Raw genomic sequence first — 11,732 nt, 5'->3', positions numbered from 1 at the left:
ACGCTGCTGATAACTGCTATTAATGGTCACGTGCACTGACATTCACTTGACATACTAACAGTATGAGTACACATATAATGGCCTCCTCTCACTGAATGTCCTTAAGCAAATATAATTATGTCCCTCAGTTTGCTCAGTAGTCACAAAGCCTCATAAAGCTGTCAGGATCAATCAGCACCATGTCCTCCAGCCACCGCACCCTTCGGCTCAGCTTACACACTCTTCGGCCTCTTTAGCAAAGATGTGAATAGATACTGGATTACTCAGAGAAAACCTTCGACTGAAGATTAAAGAAAATAGTATAGGATGTTGTCAATGATGAAAAATGTATACCACAGACCTCTGCCAAGGCCATAAGTTCTCAATTTGGATAAACACTAACTTCAACTTCTTTTCCACACTCTACTCCATTCGTCAAGATTGATGAGGAATCACTGATAATAGAGGCCAATGTAAAAAAACTAAATTTTCCGCGAGGTTAACAAGGGAATCCTAGATCTGGACCTTTATCCGATCATGACAACAGCTTCATAGATTCTGCTTGTGCCTGTGTCCCAATCTTCCACAATTTGGTTGTACACTGTGCAATGGCAATAAAGGTTGTATTTCCACTTCGAATTGTCATAGCCACCTCATGGTCCCCATAACCCAAAACCAAGTTTTTCTCCCTCTATACTTGCATTACGTAAGTATGTGAATGAATATGCCGATGTTCCAAGATACATGTTGACGTTTTAGCTTTGTGAACAGATAGAGGGGTTTACATTGTATGTGAATGGACAGACAGATCCTTCCCTGACAGAAGACATGGATTGAGGTGTGGAAATGGGTGAAAAATTACATGGCTTTGAAACGGGGGTGCAATGACATGACAATGAAACTTGACCTTTACTTGGGTGGTCCCATATAGATGGCCAAACAGGTGCCGAAGTAAAGGTCAGCGAGAAATGACTTGAGCTAGGACTCACAAGGATGGGAAAAGGGAAAATGTGACAAAAACTGACTAGGACTAGAAAAACGATGAGGGGAGGAACCGTATAAATCAAAATCGGTCTCAGAATCAGAAAGGTTAACCTAAATGGGGCTATCTTTACAATAAAAAAAATCTGAATCAAAATAAATACGTGAAAGGGAAATGTTAGGGCTTGGTGAATAACTAGGACGAGTGGCGGATACTGGTGAAAAGCACAAAGAAGAAGGTGGAGGACCCAATTGCAGGGAACTAAATACAAGCAAACTGATGGGACAACAAGGAACACCTGGACAAGACAGGAAGCTGATAGATTGACACAAGGTAGATGGGCTGACGAGAACAGGTTGAGACAATAACCAAATGAGCACACAAGACATGAACAACACGGGACACAGGAAACTTGAGAAAAAGAACAAATAAACTAAATCTCATCAGAACCAAGTCAAGAAAAACACAGCCCGTGACTTAACAAGCAGACAGTGGTCAATATTAAAGTTTATAAAAGCAGTAGCGGTTTCAACAAAAAGCATTTCAATAAATGAATACTAAAATAGGATTCTATATTAAAACAAACAAACAGACTAATAATGATCAACATCCATCAATAGATTTATTTTATTTTTTTCTCCTGGAGCTTGTCCTCATTCAAGTTGCAAGTGAGCTTGACTTTACTAGACTTACACTTCTAACTTGAGAAAACACCTTGCGGTAAGTTGCAGATGTTTCTATTGTTATTTTGGCAGTGGATATGGCAACATTAGCCCTGTCCTATGGTGTCGCACACGCACACACAATCACTAAGTCTGGTCAGCAAACAGCTTCTTCATGAAGTCATTTTAGTGAACAAAGCAAATAATGTTTCTGTAGGGGCCAATGCTTGTGTTGTTGGTTTTGGGGCAGTTAAAAATTGCAATGATGGCAGGTGTGTGTCGACTCCCATATATATATATATATAATTTGATGTTCATGCTCTGATTTAAAAAATTAAATAAAAAATAGAAGTTATTCACTAGTTACTCTTAGTAGTTTTTTTCATTGAGTACTTTCTTACTCTTAGTCATGTAAATATTTGGATGACTACTTTTTACTTTTACTTGAGTCACATTCTAAAGTAACAGTACTCTTACTTGAGTGTAATATTTGGGTACTGTACCCACCTCTGATCACAATCCCATAAAGCTGATCATAAGAGGTGAAATTCTATAGTATATAGTAACCCTTAATGGCAGGAATGCAAGATGTAAAAAAAGGCTTATCCATACCAGTGTGTAGTGATTCAGGTTCAAGTCTGTTTCCCTTGACCACCAACTTTTGCTACTGTCATGTACTTAAACATGTCTCATAATTTGGAAAGGCAGAGGAACTAAAAATGTGAAAAGTTGATATAACAGGCCTTGTTTTAAGGTCAAATGTGGACCTATGTGCCAAAGACTTCCTAACCCCCCACCGACCCCTCTCATTATTGAACTCCACCCCTGGGTCAGTCTGAAGTTCAAATTCATTGTCAGAGTGAAAACAAATGAAAAATAGATTTAATGAATAGGTCAGTGGGGAGCGTAAGTGAAGGAGTTGCTTGTGACTTAAGTTTTTTTCATGGATTTTCACAATAAAATGATGAGAATGATAAGCCTCTACTAAATGATTTATTGTCTATTGTAGATTTTATCTCGCTTTTTTTATTTATTTACCAATTATTTTACTGAAATGTGCCTTGGGTAACTCCATTAAGTCAGACCAAGAATGATGTTGATCCTAAACCAAATTATATTTTATAATGTATCAATATACTCTATAATCTTGTATTGCCTTTTGCACAATGTAGCCGAATAATGAAAAAAAACCACAAGTTACCCTCCTCCACTGTACAAGATGATCCCGTGTTATATCAGCATCTGTGACTCTATGTTAACCCTGTGAACTCATAACTCAACAAAGGCAGGAGGCTGTACGGGCTGTATCTTGTTTAGATCCGCCAGGGTCATGAAGGGCATCGTTCTGATCTCTGACCCTGAAAAGAGGCCTCGTGGCCGGGCTGGGCAAACGGAAAATCCCTCAGGCCTGAGCTGGATAAAAGGATGTCCAGGAAAGTCATAGATTATCTGTGTGTGTGTCTGTGTGTGTGTGTGTGTGTGTCTGTGTGTCTGTGTCGTGCCTGACTTGTGTTACCAAGTTCAAAAGTCTCCGATACAAGCACAGACCTACTCACAGTGGTCAGGGATGTTAATTACAGCTAGACAGATGAGGGATATGGGTCTATTTTGTTGGAAGAATGAGGAAAAGATACTACAATAGAAGGCACACGGCAGAAACTTCAGATGCACCGAAGTGTCTGTTTATGAGCATTTGTGTGTTCATGTAGGAGGGAATGATAGACACATGTGGGCTCTGGGACATTGTGTGTTTTGTTATGTCTGATACCAATGTGTTTCTGTGACCTTTCTGCCTTCATGCCTTTTACAATAAAGACACATACAGGCGCAACTCTTTCATCCTCTCATTTCGTCTTCCCCACACCACTTGCTTTGTGCATATTTGTCCATGATAGGGCAAAGGTCAACATGCAGTTGGGAGTTGGGTTTCACATGGCTGAACACCTTTATTGCTCAACACAGGGCAGGGGAAACCTAAGTGTGTATGTAAGATAAAGTATGGGTGTGTTTTGTATGTTGTGTCTTGCTCAACTATTGTGAAAACTTAATGTTTACTATGAATGCGGACTTCCAGATTATTATGCACGTAGGATTTAAGATAGATAAAATGTTTTTGCATATGTTGATTGTCCCATCTATTTAGATCACTTATATACATCTCAGACAGGTTTGATTATTAATTTCCCAGCTGAGCCCAATTTAAAGAAAATTAGAGGATATAGTCCCATGTTACATGTCACATTTTCTAAATATTGGACTGACTAGTCTTCTGATGAAACGCGTAGAATGACAATGCCAATGTCTTGCGAAAGGAATAAAAACAGGACATTTTAAGAAAATCATACTGTAAAATAATTTTCATGGGGCTCAGAGCAAATTGTTTTTTTTCCCACGATAAAGGCATATTCAGGAAAGTTTCTGTCAAGAAAATGCATCGTATTAAAAGAGCAGCTGTTAAGAAGCTACTGGTGTCTCTGGAGTCGCAAGAACCACAGTGCAGGAGGCTCCAAAGGCTTGAAGTCCTGCATACAGCTTAAATGCCGCTTAACCCATCTATCTCGTTTTTGAACAATTATATTCCCTCATGAATGCCTTTGTAATTTGGATGATCCAGATGGATGGAGTTCTGGTTGGGTGGTGAATGTCCACCATGTCACAAAAAAGGCTGCAACGCAAGCAATAGCTAGAAAAGCACTATATAAGTATAATGCATAATAATAATAATAATTATTATTATTATTACTATTATTCATTCATTCATCTTCCGTTCCGCTTATCCTCACTAGGGTCGCGGGCGTGCTGGAGCCTAGCCCAGCTTGCTCTGGGTGAGAGGCGGGGTACAATCGCAGGGTACATATAAACAAACAACCATTCGCACTCACATTCACACCTACGGGCAATTTAGAGTCTTCAATAAACCTATCACGCATGTTTTTGGGATGTGGGAGGAAACCGGAGTACCCGGAGAAAACCCATACAGGCAGGGGGAGAACATGCAAACTCCACACAGCCGGGGCCTGGATTTGAACCCCAGTCCTCAGAACTGTGAGGCGGATGTGCTAACCAGTCGTCCACCGTGCCGCCATTATTATTATCCATCCATCCATCCATTTTCTGAGACGCTTATCCTCACGGGTAACGGGAGTGCGGGAGCCTATCCCAGCTATCATCGGGCAGGAGGTGGGGTACACCCTGAACTGGTTGCCAGCCAATCGCAGGGCACACATAAACAAACAACCATTTGCACTCACATTCACACTTACGGGCAATTTAGAGTCTTCAATCAACCTACCATGCATGTTTTTGGGATGTGGGAGGAAGTGCCCGGTGAAAACCCACGCAGGCACGGGGAGAACATGCGGGGCCGGGGATTGAACCCCGGTTCTCAGAACAGTGAGGCAGACGCTCTAACCAGTCGGTCACCGTGTCGCCTACACTGCAATTAGTCGGAAAAAAACATGACAAACCTGCATTTAAACCTGCCAGATCCAGGACTCCTCTGCCAGAGTATTAACGTTCAACCGTGGTACACCAGCCTTGTACTCGCACGTAAGCCTTATTTGCATTACTCTGATTTCCATGTTCTTCCTCGTCCTCAGTGCTCCTTCTGTGTTCCCCGCCTAGCTGACCGCCTCCACCACACTGCCAAGCCATCCACCTGGTTACACCACTGCCTTCCGCACGTTCCTCTGGCTCGACGACCCGCCATTACGCCTCCTTTTCAATAAACCATTCTCCACAAACTTCTCAGCCTCCATTTGCTTCTGGGTCCTGTTACAACGGATACATTTGTATCGTGACAGAATACTCTGGCCACTTTGGACCCAGCAAACCCGGAGGCGCTCAGACAAGCACTCATCCTCCAAGGCCCTCATATAAGAAGAGATCATGGAATCATTAAACACTCCCATGCAGTTCCCCTCCTTTCTTCCAAAATGCAGTCCGACCACCTTTCCATAAGTCCTTCCGAGCCCGCAGCCGCCGATCCATCCCGCAGCCGCCGATCCAGGCCGATCCATCCCGCCTCCCATACAAAGAGCCTCACGTTCCTCTGCTCGAGCCCTACCTAGGTGCATGCAGCCAATTCCTCCTCAATTGCTCCCTGGTATTCAATCTACAACCACCGAACAATCCAAAGTACGACACGAACCCCCCACGGAAAAGCAGCGAAATGGGCAACCGCATTATGGCATAACTCTTCCCCGGTACTAACGTCATTCAACTTCTTTTCTGCGGAACTCAAAACGTTTTTGATCACCCCGTTCAGGGCAAATCAGTTCTCACGCTTACTCAGGGCTCGAGTTCCGTAGCTTCATATACTGTGTGGAATTTAGGATTCTTGCGGGTGGGATGACGCGGCGCTAAGGGGTATTTTCTTAAACAGGCTTTGAGAGCAGCTCAAAGATGAGCTTGCCGCCCGGGACAAGCCGTCTTCCCTCGAAGATCTTATCGCTTTATCCAGCCGTGTGGACAACCGGTTATGGGAAAGACCATGAGATAAGGAGCTAAGAGCGCGTAAAATTGCATCCATCACGCCGGCAGCACCTCGCCCGCCTTCCGAACCTCCGACCGTCTCTTCATCACCCCCCACTGCACCAGATGAACCCATGCAACTCTAGACCCCCAGGAACGTCAGTGCCGTGTCACCCAGCGACTGTGCATTTATTGCGGTAAATCAGGCCATTTCATGTCCACATTCCCCTTGAGACCACAAGACCAGGCTCACCACGACCCGAGATTGCTGTGGTGATCCAAACCACCACGTCCCCAAGCTCTCCCTCCCGCATGACCATTCCCGAGTGTATTCCCGAGTCCTGTTCACAACACACCGGTTATTGCCCTCATTGACTCCGGTGGAGATGACATTTTCATTCAAGAGGGATTGGCACGTCAGCTCCAACTCCCTCTCGGACCACTTCAGTCACCAAAAAGAGTCACTGCCCTGGATGGACTCCCCTGTCATCCACCAAATTGCTTTGATTACATTACTCATCTCAGGAAACCACTGTGAGGACATTCCATTATTTGTTATACCTTCCCCTGAGACCCTGTTAATCCTCACAATTTTCTGGCTCAAAAAGCACAATCCCACCATAGACTGGACCACCTTGCTATCATCGGATGGAGTCCTCACTGTCATTGGCACTGTATGCTAGCCGCCTTACCACCCTCTAGCAAACCTCAACCACCTGCTACACCAGTCAACCTCTCCTGGCTACCGCAAGAATATCATGATCTTTCCCCAGTTTTCAGAAAGGATCTTGCCATTTCTGTATCCCCCACCGCCCTTTTGACTGCGTGATCAATCTTTTCTTGGGAGCCCCTCTCCCTTCCAGCCGTCTCTTCAACTTTTCCCGCCCTGAGAAAAAGGCGATGGAAGATTATATCTGTGACTCCCTGGCTTCTGGACTCATTTGGCCTTCACTCTCTCCCGTGGGGGCCGGCTTTTTCTTCGTTGAGAAAAAAGATACCCCTATCCGCCCCTGCATCCACTACTGAGGACTCAATGAAATCACGGTAAAAAACAAGTCTCCACTACCCCTTATTGGCCCTTCATTTGAACCCCTCTGTGATGCCCAGATATTTACCCAATTGGACCGACGCAATGCCTATCATCTCATCCGTATCGGAGAGGAGGACGAATGGAAAACGGCTTTCAATACCTTCCTCGGACACTTTGAATACTAGGTCATGCCGTTTGGATTAATCAATGCCCCGCCGTCTTTCAAACTTTCATTAATGATGTCCTCCGCGACATGGTGAACCGGTTCGTTTTCGTCTACTTAGACGACATTCTCATTTTCTCCCGCTCCCCTGAAGAGCACTGCAGTCATGACTGCCAAGTCCTCTGGCACCTCCTTGAGAACCGCCTTTAAGTCAAACCGAAAAATTGTGAATTCCACCTCTCCTCCGTAGACTTCCTGGACTATATCATTGCCAAAGGTCAATTACAACCAGACCCAGCCAAGATCCAAGCAGTCGTCAGCTGGCCCACTCCCACCACCCGCAAAGAACTACAACGCTTCCTGGGATTCGCCAACTTCTATCGCCGCTTCATCTGCAATTACAGTCAAGTTGCGACTCCTCTCACCAGCCTCACCTCCACCAGCTTCCCTTTCCAGTGGACCCAGGCCACATCCCAAGCCTTCGACCAGCTAAAGACCATGTGCACCATTGCTCCCATCCTACGCCACCCAGACTCCTTTTTCTCCCGTCGTCTATCCTCTACCAAAGGAAATTACGATGTTGGCAACCAAGAGTTGCTGGCTATCATCTGGGTGTTGGAGGAGTGGAGGCATTGGCTGGAGGGGACTGAGTCTCCATTTATCATTTGGACCGATCACAAAAACCTTGCATACCTCCGTTCCACCAAAAGTTTCAATCCCCGACAAGCTCGCTGGGCACTCTTCTTGAGTCGGTTCAACTTCATACTCTCCTCCCACCCTGGTTCCCGTAACAGCAAAGCTGATGCCCTTTCCCGCATGCACTCACCCCCCTCCAGCCCTACAGAACATGAGACCATCCTCTCCTCCTCCTGCTTCATTGAGGCAGCCACTTGGGAGATCGAACAGATTGTGAAAGATGCTCAAGAAACCCAATTGGACCTCCTGACTGGCTGTTCGTACCCGACTCAGCACGATCGGACGTCCTACAGTGGGCGCATAATTCTGAAATCACCTGTCACCCCGGTATCACCCGAACTTTCCAATTTGTACAACAACAACACTTCCGGTTGTCCAGCCTGGTAAAAGACACCCAGGAATTCGTCCAAGCCTGCTCCGTCTGTGCCCGAAGGAAGACCTCACATCTGCCCCCAGCTGGTCTGCTGTGCCCCTTACCTATCCCAAGCCGCCCTCGGTCCCACATCGCCTTGAACTTGGTTACTGGCCTACCTCCCTCTGAAGGTAACTCTATCACCCTTACTATCATTGATCGATTCTCCAAATACGTCCATTACATACCCCTCCACAAGCTAACCTCTGCCTTTGAAACCGCTAACCTCCTTGTCAATCATGTCTTCAAACTCCCCGGAATCCCCATCGACATCGTCTCGGACCGAGGTCCTCAGTTCTCCTTCCTAGTTTGGAAGGAGTTCTGTAAAGCGGTGGGCGCAGGAGCCAGCCTGTCTTCCGGATACCATCCTCAGTCCAACGGCCAGACGTTCAACCGTTGTACACCGGCCTTGTACTCACACGTAAGATATGCCTTATTCAAATTGTTCTGATCTCCATGTTCTTCCTCGTCCACATTGCTCCAACCCTAACCCTAATCCCCGCCTTGCTGACCTCCTCCACCACGCCGTCCATGTGCTTACACCACTGCCTCCCACACGTTCCCCGGCTCGACGGCCCGCCATTACGCCTCAAAGGTCCAATTCCAAATTCCTTTTCAATAAACCATTCTCCACAAAACTCTCAGCCTCCGCTTGCTTCTGGGTCCAGTTACAATGGATACATTTGTATCGTGACACCTTTATGTTGAACTATCAACAAAGAGACGTGATAGTGCTTGTCACTTTTTAAAATACAACTGACATTTTTAAAGGCGGAAAATGCAGAGTTTTCAAAACGATGAAAAATGCGTCTTTTTCAAGTTGGGTAGGTCACATTCGTTCATATACACTGTGGGTGTGTACTGCTTAAGATAACTAGCTTAATAACACTTCTTCAGTGGTACGGTGGGCGACTGGTTAGCACATCTGCCTCACAGTTCTGAAGACCTGGATTCAAATCCGGCCTCGCCTATGTGGAGTTTGCATGTTCTCCCCGTGCCTGTGTGGTTTTTCTCTGGGTACTCCGGTTTCCTCCCACATCCCAAAAACATGCATGGTAGGTTAATTGAAGATGTTAAATTGCCCATAGGTGTGAATGTGAGTGTGAATGGTTGTTTGTTTATATGTGCCCTGCAATTGGCTGACGACCAGTTCAGGGTGTACCGCGCCTCTCGCCCAGAGTAAGCTGGGATAGGCTCTAGCACACCTGCGACCCCAGTGAGGATAAGTGGTACGGAAGATGAATGAATGAACAGTTCTTCAGCGACGTCTACATTTACTGTTACTGCTTACACTGCTGAGAAAGAAGGTCAGGTGAAATCATCAGTCCCAGTTGGTTCAAGTACCTGTATATGAGGGTTGCCATTTTAATAAAGTGTATTTATGACTTACATTACCGAGAACTTGAGGTGGCTTGTTCATTTCAGGTTTGCACAATACAGGTATTCATTTTGTTACAGCTCAATTGTTACAAGAACAATCTTCTCTCTCACACGCACACACAACATCAGCCTTTATCCATACCATCTGCATACTTTCACTTACGAAACATCAATTGCCTCCGTCCATCCTTCACCCCCTAGACTCCTGCTGTCCTTGTTGTTAGACTTGTCACTTCTTGCCTGGATTATTTCAGATCTCTCCTGTGTGGTCTATACCGCAAGTCACTACAAAAACTACACCTTCTTCAGAACTGTGCTGCCAGTATTATCACAACAACCCCCTCCACTCACCACAGCACTCCAGCCCTGCAACAACTTCACTAGCTCTCTGTCCAATACCACATCCAATATAAAATAATCTACTCACCTGCACCTTCAAGGCCATCAATAACCTCACCTCAGGCCCCACCTCCTTCATGTTGCCATACCCTCACCCCACTCTCTGAGATCTTCATCCTCCATCCACCTCACCATCCCTTCTGCCCATCTATCCACCTTGGGCGACAGAGCCTTCAGCTGCTCTGCCCCCCGTCTTTGTAACTCACTATAACCTGACTTCCGAAACACAGACTCATTCACCCTGTTCAAATCCAAATCGCCTCTCAATCAAATGAATTATGAATTATTGAATCATTGAATTACTGAATTATTATTATTATTAGTAGTATTATTAACCGTTCAACAATTGTGTCTACTGCAGCAGAGTGGAGAAGACAGGAAAAGATAACACCTTTGTGTTGGTTAAACCCCCAATGCTGAAGTTTGTTGAGCTTTCACGAACTAGTGGTTGTATTATATTCAGAAGAAGCCTGCTGCTTCTTTGCTAGTTTTTGCGCACTTTCACATAATGTCAAAAAACCTTTTTTGTATAAATTATTGCAGTGCAGACAAAAACATATGCATTTATTGTTATGTTTGAGCACTGATGTCATCGATTGTCTTCCATGGAGACTTTACAGACAATTTCATGTCCACTGTTCCCAGGGTAGACAAATGTTTACATATTGTCCCTTAAAAAAAATCTGAATTTTCTTTCATGTAAAACTCATTTGATTGTGCCGCACTGCTTAATGCTGTGGCCTTACAGCACAGTAAAACAAAAAAAATGCGTGTTTTACTAGTCTACGAATACAGATACAGACGCATGCATGCACGCAAGCACACCTGTTATCAACTACACCCAAATGCAAGACGAGTGTTGAGAACCCTCTGGAAGGCTTTTTGTTTCGATAAGCACACACATACTCAGGTGCATCAAAGGAGAACTGATACGGCACACTGTGTCGCTCAACCACACAAAATAAGGGTCAGACAAGTGTGCCTGTCACTCCAAGAAAGGTTTGTGTGTCACACAGACTCTGAGCCCCTCCTGATGACTAAGCTTCTCACCCTGTCTCCTAAGGAAAGCCCTGCATAAGAAACTAATTTTGACCGCGTCATCACAACATTTTTTTGTTCACTACCCACAGCTGAGGACCACAGGTGAGGGTAGGAGCGTAGATTGACTATTAAAAAAAGAGCTTCACCTTTCGGTGAAGTCCACATCACTGCAGATGCTGCACCAATCCATCTGTTGATCTCCTCTGGCTGAGGCCCAAGGTCTCAGACTTGGAAGGGCTGATTCTACCAGATTCACACAAAGCTGCGAACCATCCAGCAATAGTTGGAGATTACATCTTGATGAAACCAGATAATCTGCAAATAAAAGCAGTGACGCAATGCAGAGGTCACCAAAACAAACCCTCATTAATGCCTTAGCTATGCCTAAAAATTCTGTCCATAAATGTAATGAACAGTGAGAGCAGCTTTGACGGATTCCAACCCTCACCGAAAATGAATGTTACTTATTGCCGGCAATGTGGACCAAACTCTAAAACCAGTTGTACAGGGACTGG

Source organism: Phyllopteryx taeniolatus, chromosome 11, assembly GCF_024500385.1.
Source record: "Phyllopteryx taeniolatus isolate TA_2022b chromosome 11, UOR_Ptae_1.2, whole genome shotgun sequence".
In the NCBI taxonomy this organism is placed as follows: Eukaryota; Metazoa; Chordata; class Actinopteri; order Syngnathiformes; family Syngnathidae; genus Phyllopteryx; species Phyllopteryx taeniolatus.
The sequence above is the reverse complement of the archived record's forward strand: the minus strand, read 5'-3'. Positions refer to the sequence as shown.